The sequence below is a fragment of the Puma concolor genome, chromosome E2 (assembly GCF_028749965.1).
Source record: "Puma concolor isolate L17-30 chromosome E2, mPumCon1.1.hap2, whole genome shotgun sequence".
In the NCBI taxonomy this organism is placed as follows: Eukaryota; Metazoa; Chordata; class Mammalia; order Carnivora; family Felidae; genus Puma; species Puma concolor.
The window spans coordinates 15065595-15078329 of NC_141681.1; the positions used below are offsets into that span (position 1 = coordinate 15065595).

Here is a 12735-nt window from a genome sequence, read left to right on the forward strand (position 1 = left end):
AAGTAAAATTACCTGAATTTGAATCTCAGGTCTACCACTTATCAGCTATGTGTCCATGAGCAAATGACAACATCCCAGAGCTTCAATTTCCTCATCTGTAAAATAGGAAGAGTACCTACCTCAAAGGATTGCTACAAGAATTAAAAGAGAATACATGTAAACTTCTTGCGCAGTGCCACACACATTGTATCCAATAAATAAATGTTGGCCATAATGGTTGCCTACATAAACTATCCATAATAAATTAATTTTGAGCAAAAATAAGTTGCAGAATAACACAGTACTAATATTCATAAAGGTTTAAAATGTGTAAAAGAACCTATTCTTTAGAGATACAAAAATGCAGTAAGAGACTAAGAATATGCATAAAATGAACATGTAAAACATGCATAAAGATCAACACTGTGGTACATCTGGGAGGGAGGGGAATATGATGAGGAACAGAGTAACACACAGAAGGCTTCAGCTATACTGGTGATGCTTTATTTCTGAGACTAGGTAGTGGATAATTGAGTACTTATTATTATTCTTCATATATTTTATGTCTGAAATGTTTCATATTAAAAACTAAATTCAAATATATCTAATCCATGTAGCGAATGTTGTAGAATATATAACCTGGAAAACACAACCTACTTGCTCTTATTACAATGTTGAGGATTTCCTTATTTTAAGAGTTTTTACTTGCCTTTCAAAATACTCGAAAGCCACAAGATTCCTTAAAATACAGTAACTTAAACATCTATTATTGCTAACAATAACAAATTATCCTTTTTTAAAAAATAAAGTATGAATATGATTATAGTGATGACTTAGCTAAACATAGCTGAGAATCTGAAACCTATTTTTATAACGTCATGCAGCAATATAGAGAACATCACATCAACATACGAAAACATCCACTTTACTCTATTTGCAGGTTCTGATTTACAAATTAGAAAACTGAAAGGGAAACAGAGGAGGGTGGAGACCAGGGGACAGAAGCTGTTTTAGGGAAGAAGACGGACAGTCAACAAAATGTCATCTTACAGTAAGGGAAGAAACAGCAGCAGCAGCAAAGCAAAAAAATAAAACCTACATAGAGCAGAAACAAGTATCCAAACAGCATAGTAGCAAGATTAATAAATTCTACAGATTTGCTATATAACATTGCGCCTACAGTTAACAATACTGTATTGTGCAACTGAAAATTTCAAGACAGATCTGCTTGTACTCTTTCCACAATTCTAAAAAGTTTGTGCCCTTTACATAATGGATGTTTTAAAGTTTTTTTTTTTTTTAAGCTTATTCATTTATTTTGAGAGACAGTGACAGCGAGGGGTGGGGGGGCCAAGAGCGAGCATTCCAAGCAGGTTCCAGCACTGTCAGTGCAGAGCCAGACACAGGGCTCAAACTCATGAACCCTGAGATCAGAACACGAGGGGAAGTCAGACACTTAACCAGCTGAGCCAACCAGGCGCCCGTACATCAGATTCTTACCCTGTAAAAAATTTTAAGTGATTAATCAAAAAGAAACAGATCAGGAGTGCCCGGGTGGCTCAGTCGGTTAGGCGTCCGACTTAGGCTCAGGTCATGTTCTCACAGTTAGTGGTTCAAGCCCCACGTCAGGCTCTGTGCTGACAGCTCAGAGCCTAGAGCCTGTTTCGGATTCTGTGTCTCCCTCTCTCTGGCCCTCCCCCGCTCACGCTCTGTCTCACTCTCTCTCTCAAAAATAAACATTAAAAATAAATAAATGAATAGAAACAGATCAAATCTCTGGTACATCTCTGCCTTTGAGTTCCATAGTAATTACCTTAATTTATAATTTTTTACAAATCCAAAATTAAAATACTTACCTTAACATAGTTTATTTTTTTTAATGTTTATTTATTTTTGAGAGAGAGAGAAAGAGACACGCAGAGTACGAGTGGGGGAGGGGCAGAGACACAAGGAGACACAGAATTCAAACCAAGCTCCAGGCTGTCAGCACAGAGCCAGACGTGGGGCTTGAACTCACGAACCATGAGATCATGAACCAAGCCAACGTTAGATGCTTAACCGACTGAGCCACAGACGCGCCCCTAAAATACTTATCTTAAATACACACACACACACACACACACACACACACACCACAGTAATGTGAGCCTATTTAGTGTACTAGCAAAAAGCATTAAACTCTCCCCTAAAGTCTTAAAAGTATTAAATTACAAAGAGTACCATAATTATTTTACAAGACCCTGATTTATCAATAAATGGTTCAATAACATAACATTTAACATTTAATGCAGAGGTGGAAAAACCTGGATATAAAATTGTATCCTAACATCTAATTCTATACAGTAAATATGTGCATTAGGACTTTTATATACATTACATATAATTCATAATCCAATCCATAATACATTTATAATCCCATTATAGACTTTAAATATTGTGTATACCTCAAAAAAGTCAGTTTTTTTCTTTTTCTTAGAGTGGTTGTAGGAAACATAAAGGTTTTTTTTTTTTTTTAAGTTTATTTATTTTTAAGAAAGTGCATGAGCAGGGGAGGGGCAGAGAGAGAGAGAGAAAGAGCGAATCCCAAGCGGGCTTTGCACTACCAGCGCAAAGCCCAAAACAGGGCTCAAGTTCACCAACCAAGAGATCATGACCTGAGCCAAAACCAAGTCACTCAACTGAATGAGCCACCCAGGCATCCTATAAAGTTGTGTTTTAAGACTAAGATGACAATTGAGTGAATAAAAAAATAAAACTGTACCTGAGAAGTAACAATTTCTAAAATATAGAGTTCAGATACTATGTGCTCCTATTAACTACTTGACCCTTAAAAAGCTGAGAAAGATATGTCAAAGTCTACCACTATAATTGTGTTTATATCCATTTCTCCTTTTATATTATTTACATTTAGTATTTCAATGGTTTTATTTAATGCCTAAGTGTCCATATGTTTGACATTTACATGGCTTGTACATTTTATAAAAATAAGATGTCCCTTTTGTTCTCAAATACTCATTAGGACAAGGATGGAAAAAGGACACAGAAAAATTAAAAGTCTGACTTGTTAAGATAAACAGATTGTAGATAAATGTATTTCATTAATGGTTTTTTAATACATAATGTTGAAAACTAACAAAAAGTAAGTGTGAAATTCATTTTTTAAGTTTCTACCCATAATGTAAACAAAGTGAGGTTTTGGAGCTTAATTACTTTATATACCCAAAGAGCAACCAAAATTATGAATGCTTACTATAGGAAAGAAACAAAAAACAATGACTGCATATGTTCCAATTCTCCTAAAATTTATACCAAAATGGAGAAAATGGTTATTTTCCAAAATCTCCACAAACCTCTTTAGTTGATAAAGATTTTCATCCTACTGCAATACCAACTCCAGGCCATGATTACTTTTTCTTTGAAAAGCCTATTTTTCCCAGTCAAATATAAGCTCCTAAAGACCAGATCTTGTTGATATTATTTATCCTTGTATTCCCATTACCTAAGAGTAGGAACTTGATAAATACTGCATTTAACTAAATTCTAAATGCTAGAAGCATCTTAGATAAAGAAAATGCATTTGTCCTTTCCAAAACACACAAAGTAAAGAATGTGCACCAGCTACTTACCAACAGCAATGGGACAGGCACCAGGACTCAACCCAGTCCTCTATTCTACCCAGCTGAGTTAACTAAGCTGAACTCCCACTGTTTCTGAACTCCCACTACCTAGCTGTGAACTCTGAATCACCACCAGCCAACAGTTAAGAATATATAACCAAAAAGCTGGGGTTACTGCTGCTACATTGTCCTTCTTTCCCTAAACCTGAACCTATGTGAGCTCTAACCTAAAAAGAAATCTTAAATTAAAAGCAATTGTTCAATATTAAAATTACCTCCTTTTCTATCCAACACAAAAAATGTACTTGAAGTCTTTCTTGCTAAACAATGAGAAAAGATACAAGAAATTAGATTTCAATTAACTTTGCCAGTGATTACCCTGTAACATCCGCTTTCTGAGTTCTTAAGTATGGCTAAGAACACTCCAGGGACTTAAGTTAATACAAGGCAAAACCCTCCAAAAGAAGTTACTGTGCTTTCTGTCCTGCATTCTCCATATGGCCTATATTTTTATATTTTTATATGCTCCACACAGAAGCCCTATTTCAGATTTTTATTGCATATGAATATCTGAATTGCTTTAATGCATTTACAACTTGCAAAACACTATGACCAAAGTAGTAAGAAAGTTTTCACCAAATTGATCAACAGTATTAATCTTTGATCACACTTTTACTTTCCGATATATCTTACAGATACCAGCTGTCATTCATCTGACTTAACTAGGTTCTTTTCACCATCTTTGTGTTTTTGTGGTTTTCTTTCTTTTGAGTATTAGGCGACAGGGAAGGGGAGGCAGTGCAAGCCTATTTCCACAGTATGAAGAAATGTGCTCATAGAAGGGAAATGTTCTACAGTGTGAAGAAAAGGGAAGAGAAGTGTTAGTACATCACTGTTTGAATAAGGGAGATTAAATCTGGGAGTAAGTATTTTGGTCACTACAGATGTAAACACCATTGTGGGACAGGGATAGTTCTTTCATCAGGTTTCACCATGGCCTAGAATGATGAAACGTTCAAGACCATTCAACTTTATACACTCTGGCTTCAGGCTCATAATGCAACTTTGTGATTCTTAATCTTTTCAAGTATCTTGTCTCCCAAATTCCTTCAAGGGTGCCCTGGAAAGTAGACACAAAATCCAGAAGAAAGCACAGCCCCAATGTGAATTACAACATTGTTATTCTAATTCACACATCACTGAGTTTGATTAGGCTAAATCATCCCTAGATGAAATACTAAAATGGACTTTCTAGATCTTCCAGGCTAAGGGAATGCTGTGAAATGTGTGACCACATCAAGATACCACCACACCCTGTCTAGGCACCCAGCTGGCATTCCTCTAAGAAGTCTTAAGTTCTATTCTCCCTAAAATGCCACAATAATTACAGCCATCCCCTTTAATCATCCATAACCAAAATTCACTGAAAATGAGAATTTAAAAACAGATGTATATAAATGCAAATATGCCTACTGAACAATTCAATTGCATTAAGATGCATGAAAATAAAGGCCAAATAAATGATAATAAACACAATCAATATCTAATTTGACACCGATAAAATAAAAAGCAAATTTTTACTCTCTCAACCTACTATTAGCAAAAGTGTCCCAAGGAGCCCACACTTATCAAAAATTGTCACAAAATTCTCAGAACAAAAATCTTGGTTTTTTAAAAGATATGCCCCAGGGCACCTGGGTGGCTCAGTCACAGTTAAGCCTCTGACTATGGCTCAGGTCACAATCTTTGTGGGATTGAGCCCCATGTTGGGCTCCATGGTGACAGTGCTGAGCCTACTTGGGATTCTCTCTCTCTGTCCCTTCCCCTGCTCACATGCACGTGCTGTCTCTCAAAATAAATAAACTTTAAAAAAATAAATAAATAATAAAAGATATGCCCCAAAGGATATAATGTATGTTAAGGAAGGTAGATTTTCTGTGCCATGTAGAAATACAGATGCCTTTTTAACTTCTGTACATTTTCTGCTGTATTTTAAATGAACATATATTACTTGAGCAATCAATTGTGCTTTGAAAAATCAAGGTACTAAAAATCATAATGGATTAGTAAAGCAAAACTGTAAACTTTCAAAATAACAAGATAACATTCGTCCTGAAAAGACAAAGTCACATTTATCTAAAGGTCTTTTCTGCAGGATGACATTAGAAAGTTTACTAGAAAATTACTAGAAAATGATTTCATGCTAAGATAACAAAGCTTCCCTAGCATATTCTTCATAACTTCAAAGTTCTGTTCATTCTGGATACCAAGAAAGGGGGGGATAGGGATCTGGTCCACAGGAAATTAAAGGTCCATTTTTAACCCATGTTGCTGACATTAGTTAGAAATAGAGGGGGAAAGTCCCATTGACGATAGTGTCAAAAACTATAAAATATCTAGGAAAAAATTTAGCAAGAAAGGCGTTAAGAACTACATGAAGAAGACTATTAAATCTATGAAACCTTTACTGAAGGACCTAAAACTGAAACAGGATCTAAACAAATGGAAAATCACAAGGAAAAATTATCATAATTAAAAATGTCAGGCCTCCCAAAATTAATATATGAATAATGCGATTCTGAACAGTAGACTTTTTTGAGGTTTTGTGAACCCGAAGAATTATTTTTTTTTTAATTTTTTTTTCAACGTTTATTTATTTTTGGGACAGAGAGAGACAGAGCATGAACGGGAGAGGGGCAGAGAGAGAGGGAGACACAGAATCGGAAACAGGCTCCAGGCTCTGAGCCATCAGCCCAGAGCCTGACGCGGGGCTCGAACTCACGGACCGCGAGATCGTGACCTGGCTGAAGTCGGACGCTTAACTGACTGCGCCACCCAGGAGCCCCTAGAATTATTTTTAATCAATAGATAAGAATAAATGTTCAAGAATAATCAAGAAAATAAAAAAGTACAGTGATAAATGCTTTTCTTTAAAAAAAAAAAAAGTTTATTTATTTATTTTGAAAAAGAAAAAGTGAACACAGGCACGCAAGCGGAGCAGGAGTAGAGAGAGAAACCCAAGCAGGATCCACACTGTCAGCACAGACCCCGACATAGGGCTCAAACTCACCAACTGTGAGATCATGACTTGAGCCGACACCAAGAGTCAGGTGCTTAACTGACGGAGTCACCCAGGAATCCCAGACAGGGGCTTTTGTTTTTTTAATTTTTTTTAACGTGTATTTATTTTTGTCAGAGAGACAGAGCACGAGCGGGGAAGAGGCAGAGAGAGAAGGAGACACAGAATCCGAAGCAGGCTCCAGGCTCTGAGCTGTCAGCATAGAGCCTGACATGGGGCTCAAACTCACAGACCGTGAGATCATGACCTGAGCCGAAGCTGGACACTCAACCGACTGAGCCACCCAGGCACCCCTAGAGAGGAGCTTTTCTTAACAGTGTTACTTTTTACAAATATATTATACTCAAAAAAGTAAAATAAAAAGAAAAGTAAAGAGAAAAAAAGAACCAGAAGTGGAGTAAACATACATGGAAACTTATAAGATAGCATTTAATTCATTGGGGAAAGGATGGTTTATTTAGTCCTCATGTAGTTGTCTCTCTATATAAAGGAAAACCATATAAGACTCCCTGCTTCATATAAATGTTAATTCCAGATGAATAAATACATGTATTATACAACAAAGAATTAATATACCATAAGGTGTTCCTAGAAGATGAGGAAAAACAAAAGTAAATCAAGAAAATGCACAGAAAAGTAAGCAAAAAAGGAACCAAAGACATGAAAATTCTAAATAAAGGAAATCCAGATAGAAATAAAAAAAAAAAAAAGCAGAGGCTAGCTCGAATTATGGCCAGGAAAATTAAAATTAAGACAAACTGAGAGAGTAGTCATCATCTGACAGACCAGTACAAATTATTTACATCTAATGATGTGATGACATAGAAAGCCCACGGCTAGTGGAGGTAGAACTTATGACAACCTACTTAGAAAATAATCTGGCAATAAAAACATTTAAAGTATATTTCCTTTAACCCAGAAATCCTACCTCGGAGACTCTAGTCTGTATAACTAAAAGTGGCAATAAATAAGGTGACATGTACAAGGATTTTATTGTATCACTGTTTGTGTTAACAAAATCTAGAAACAACTTAAATATTCATAAGAAAATAGCCAAATAAGTTATGTATGGTACACATTCATACTATGAGAAATAGGGACATTTAAAAAAACAAGATCAAATTATATTTACTGACCAGGATGTATTAAGAAAAGCTTGTTACAGAGTGATGTAAAATATGATCTCCCTTTTATAAAGAATCCATATAGAAGTGCACATTTATGTTAGTATACACTGCACTTGACTAAGCATGGAGGGAAATAATGAAGTATACCCATAACCTGGTTAAATGGCTGGGGACAAACACTGAAGAGAACGAATGAAATGATAACTTTAAATATGTTTTTAGATTTTTTTCATCATAATGGACACCTATTATTTTATAAATTAAAAAGATTAAAAAAAAAAAAAAACCTTAGCATTATAAAAGTATATTATCCAAACAAGAGGGGAAAGACAAGAAATCACTGAACTGTATCAACACATTTCCATTTGGGGAGTAAAGCCTGAAATGCTCAACTTACTATTAGTTTCTTTAGTATAATGCGTTACCATATTAAGAACTCAAAAGAAAGAAGATGGCGGGAAGTGTAGATTTCTTTGCTGCCACTTGAAACTTTTGGAGAAGAAAGCTCCTGGATGCCTCTGTCCATTAAACATCTGACTCTCAATTTTAAGTCAGATCAAGATCTCAGGTCATGGGGTGCCTGGGTGGCTCAGTTGGTTAAGCATTCGACTTCAGTTCAGGTCATGATCTCACAGTTTGTGGGTTCAAGCCCTGTGTCTGGCTCTGTGCTGACGACTCAAGAGCCTGATGCCTGCTTCAGATTCTGTGTCTCACTCTCTCTCTGCCCCTTCCCCGCTCATGCTCCTTCTTTCTCTCTCAAAAGTAAACATTAAATATTTTTAAAAACAAACACAAGATCTCAGGTCATGAGATCAAGCCTCACGTTGATTCCATGCTGGGCTTGGAGCCTGCTTAAGACTCTTTCACTCTGCCTCTACCCAACTAGCGCTATGCTCTCTCTCAAAAAAGAATCAGACTAAATCACAAAGAGGAAAGAGCAAGGTCAACTTCAGAATTAAACATGTAAACGCTATTTTCCAGGGTACAGACACAAGGTTTTATATAGGTTTTTGCTTTTTTGTTTGTTTTTCTTTTAGAGAGAGAGCGAGCGCGTGAGCAGGGAAGGGGCAGAGGGAGAGAGAATCTTAATTAAGCAGGTTCCATGCTCAGCGCTCAATCCCATAACCCTGGGATCATGACCTGAGCCGAAAGAGTCCTACAAGAGTAGCCCTACAAGAGCCCTACACTCAACCTTTTGAGCCACCCAGGCATCCCTGTTTCCTAAATCTGAAAGTAAACTTCACTGACATCAATTCTGTAAGTCACAAGTAAATGACCTGTAGTAGCTTCTCATAACTCAGGGCTCTGTTTTTGGCTCTGGCATTAACCAATCACCATATATTTGAGTACCCAAACAATTTTTCCATATTATTTTCATCCATAGCATCTATTCCACAAAGTAGCTACTAAGTGCCAGGCACTGTGCTATGTACTATGGATGTCATAAATTATATAGTTCTTGTCCTCTGAAAGCTCAAGAACAGGTAGACAATTCAAGTACTTTAAAGAAAGCGCTATACTATACCCCTCTGCCAGGGGGCTGAGAGGAAGGAACAGGTTTACTAGGTGGAAGGGAGAAAAGAAAAACATTCCAGGTATAGGCATAACAGGTACAAAGAGAATGAAAATGAAAGAACCTGAGTATTCAAGAAACAGTAAAAAGTTCAGTGTGTGTAGGGGTGCCTGGCCAGCTCAGTCCATAGAACACACAACTCTTGATCTTGGGGTCATTGAGTTCAATCAAGCCTCACATTGCATGTAAAGTTTACTTTTTAAAAAATTTTAAATAAAGTCCAATGTGTGTAAATAAAATAACACAACCAAGTGCTAGTAAATGCTTCCTCATTCTACTTTCCTAAATAATCAATACGATTTATTAAGCTTTCATCATGGAATGTTTCTAAAGAAAATATAAAGCCCAACTTTCACTAGTAGAGACAAACACACATTTAAAAAACATCACACTGGGGCGCCTGGGTGGCTCAGTCGGTTAAGCGTCCGACTTCAGCTCAGGTCACGATCTCGCGGTCTGTGAGTTCGAGCCCCGCGTCGGGCTCTGTGCTGATGGCTCAGAGCCTGGGGCCTGCTTCCGATTCTGTGTCTCCCTCTCTCTCTGCCCCTCCCCTGTTCATGATCTGTCTCTCTCTGTCTCAAAAATAAATAAACGTTAAAAAAAAAAAAAAACATCACACATATTGAGTACTATCAGAAAAAGAAATTCTTGGGGCGCCTGGGTGGCTCAGTCAGTTGAGCGTCCGACTTTGGCTCAGGTCATGATCTCACAGTTTGTGGGTCCGAGCCCCGCATCAGTCTCTGTGCTGACTATTTGTTCAGAGCTTGGAGCCTGCTTCAGATTCTGTGTCTCCTTCTCTCTCTGTCCCTCCCCCACTCACACTTTGCCTGACTCTGTTTCTCAAAAATAAATAAATGTAAAAAAAGAAAAAGAAAAAGAAAAATACTAGGCAACAGAAATTTAAAAAAAAAAGAAAAAAGGAAAAGAAACTCTTCTCCCAACAGCTTACTGTCAATAAATCATACCCAAAATCTCGTACCTACCAAGATACAGGCTACCTAAGTATTTTCAGTTAGTTTCCCCATTCACCTGAAACCAGTATTTTCACCGTGTTTTAAAAGTTTTCAAAAATTTCAAAAAGTGGGAAGAAAACCAAATCTTCTGTGCACACTTTAAAAAGGGATTAAAAAAAATTAACTTCCCTTCCTTTTCTTCAGCTTAAAACGGAATAATTTCCCAATCATGAGGATTAGTAACGAGCTTCACTAAATTGAGCTGTAAAAACAATAATGGAACTCTTTTGAGTTGTACCACTATATGATCATTTACTAAAGTTAGAGCCTTTAACCCAATAGTGTACATCATCTATTCTAGATCAGTCTCATTTTTAACCCGAAGTTTTGTAAGGAGAGGAGTACAAATATTTTACAGTTCCAAGGATCTAAGTTCATGTCTTTCTCATATTTGCTCTTCACAAAAATCATTAACATTAATCTCAAAATCAAACAAGCTGAAAAGCCTAGAATGCTCAGTAAAACACATTACAATCAGCTACAAGAAAGCTACAGTGAGCAAAGCACCTGCCTATCAAGGTTACACTGTGACTTATTGCAGTGTAACAGAGAAAGGAGGTAAAAACTACTTGCCTTTAGGATGTCTTTCATTATTTATAAAGTACAAAGGTCACATGTTTTCTTCCTTTTTTAAAATACGTTGTTTTTGTTTGTTTTTTTTTTTTTGCTTTGAAGACTATTTTACACTGACAACATATATAACATCAATTTTCTCCAATTGTCTAAGTAAACAAAAAATGCAAAACCTCCAAGTACCTAATGAAAAAGCACTTCTCATTTCCATCATATTATCTTAAATCTTGCCCTTATACAAAAGTGTTAGTTAATGCTGACTCAACAACTTTGGCCAAGAGCAAGGTTGTGTTGTTGTTGTTTACTTCCGGACCCTTCAAACTTTGACAAGAGATTGGTTTTCTAGCAGCCAAAATACATGCCAAATTAACTGTTTTGTGTTACTCCTTCAAAGAAGAAAAAAAAAAAAACACCTTTCATGTATTTTCAAGGTAGAAATGAGTGCCTTCACTGATATAAAATTTTCTACACAAAAAAGCAAATGAAAAAATCCTAATGCTTTTTGACAAAGGTACAATTTTCAAAACTTGTAAGCCAAGATATATAAGAACTTAGACATACCCATATGTTCTCTTAATTTTAAAATTAATTGTTACTTTAAATCTTATCCTTCATGAAAGAAATTGGATAAAACAAAGGGATGAAAGAATGCCAAAATTAAGAACTAAAAATTCATAAAGCTGAAAATGAATGAATTTTAAGCAACAAAAATAGCTAAACAAGTAGTTGCAGTTTACAGAAAAGGTAATAGTTTTAGATTCTCTGAAACTAAATCTAAGTAAGAGTTTTAAAGTTTTGTTATCAATTAAGTCCTGCTTTATACATAAAACTTTTTAATCCTCATCAAATGCAAATAAAGAGATTAAGCATTTTGAAAATCTGTTTTGGTATGTAGTTTTCTAATTCAATTTTTTTAATTAAAAATAATCTTTTGGAAAATACTCATTCAACTTTTTCAATATGTATAGTTTTTATAAATCACACACAAAAAATTGCACTTTTGTTTTTGCACATCACTGATTTCAAGACTATTTTTAAAATAAAGAGGGGGTGAAATATCACCAAGATATTTCTGACAATTTTTGTACGTTACAATTTCACTCTAAAATTTACTCTCAAGGGGTGCCTGGCTGGCTCAGTCAATAGAACATTCAACTCTTGATGGCAAGGTCATGAGTTTGTTTAAGTCCCAACTTGGGTGTAGAGTGTACTAAAAAATAAATAAAATTCTCTCAAATCTAGAACTGATAAGAGTGAAACAGATCAAAGAACAAGCAACTGTACCCAAAAGAAAATGAATTGAAGTTCCCTAAACAATAATGTTAATTTCAAGTATGATCCCACAACCTTAGACAAAGTAGACATTCCAGTATGTGATCAATCAACAGTGCACTAAACAGCACTTTGCTTAGAATTTGTAAGGCAAAAAGACACTCCAATTGAATGCAAACCACCCAAGAATGAATGACGTTTGACTACCAATACATCATACCGCAAAATGAACGGAGTTAAGTAACACGTACTTGATAGCTCTTCTAATAACTTTGTTTTAAAAAGGTAAGTCAGAAATGGAGTATTTCAGTAACTACAAAGGAGTACTTAGTAAATGAAAAAGCATTCCCTAGATTTCAGGGGATTGACAGTTCCTTTAAACCAAAAGAGAAACTCCCTATCTTGACAGTAAATACACAAATACTAACATTTTTTAAGTCTCCTTAAAATAAATAACAAGAACACTATTTACAATGAAAACAGTCAATCTTCTATGGAGACA

At 35.8% G+C, this 12735-nt stretch overlaps 1 protein-coding gene across 2 annotated transcripts in view; it reads right to left on the reverse strand.

Annotated features, from left to right (window-relative positions):
* Window positions 1-12735, reverse strand: part of AP1G1 (adaptor related protein complex 1 subunit gamma 1) — an 80616-nt gene that overhangs the window by 66022 nt on the left and 1859 nt on the right. The window contains exon 1 of one of the 2 annotated variants that reach the window (XM_086689004.1): window positions 13-33. The exons of the other annotated variant lie outside the window; for it this stretch is intronic. The gene's annotated coding sequence lies outside the window, so the exon portion shown is untranslated. Of the gene's footprint in view, window positions 1-12; window positions 34-12735 lie in introns of those variants that run through there. 2 annotated transcript variants of the gene reach the window in all.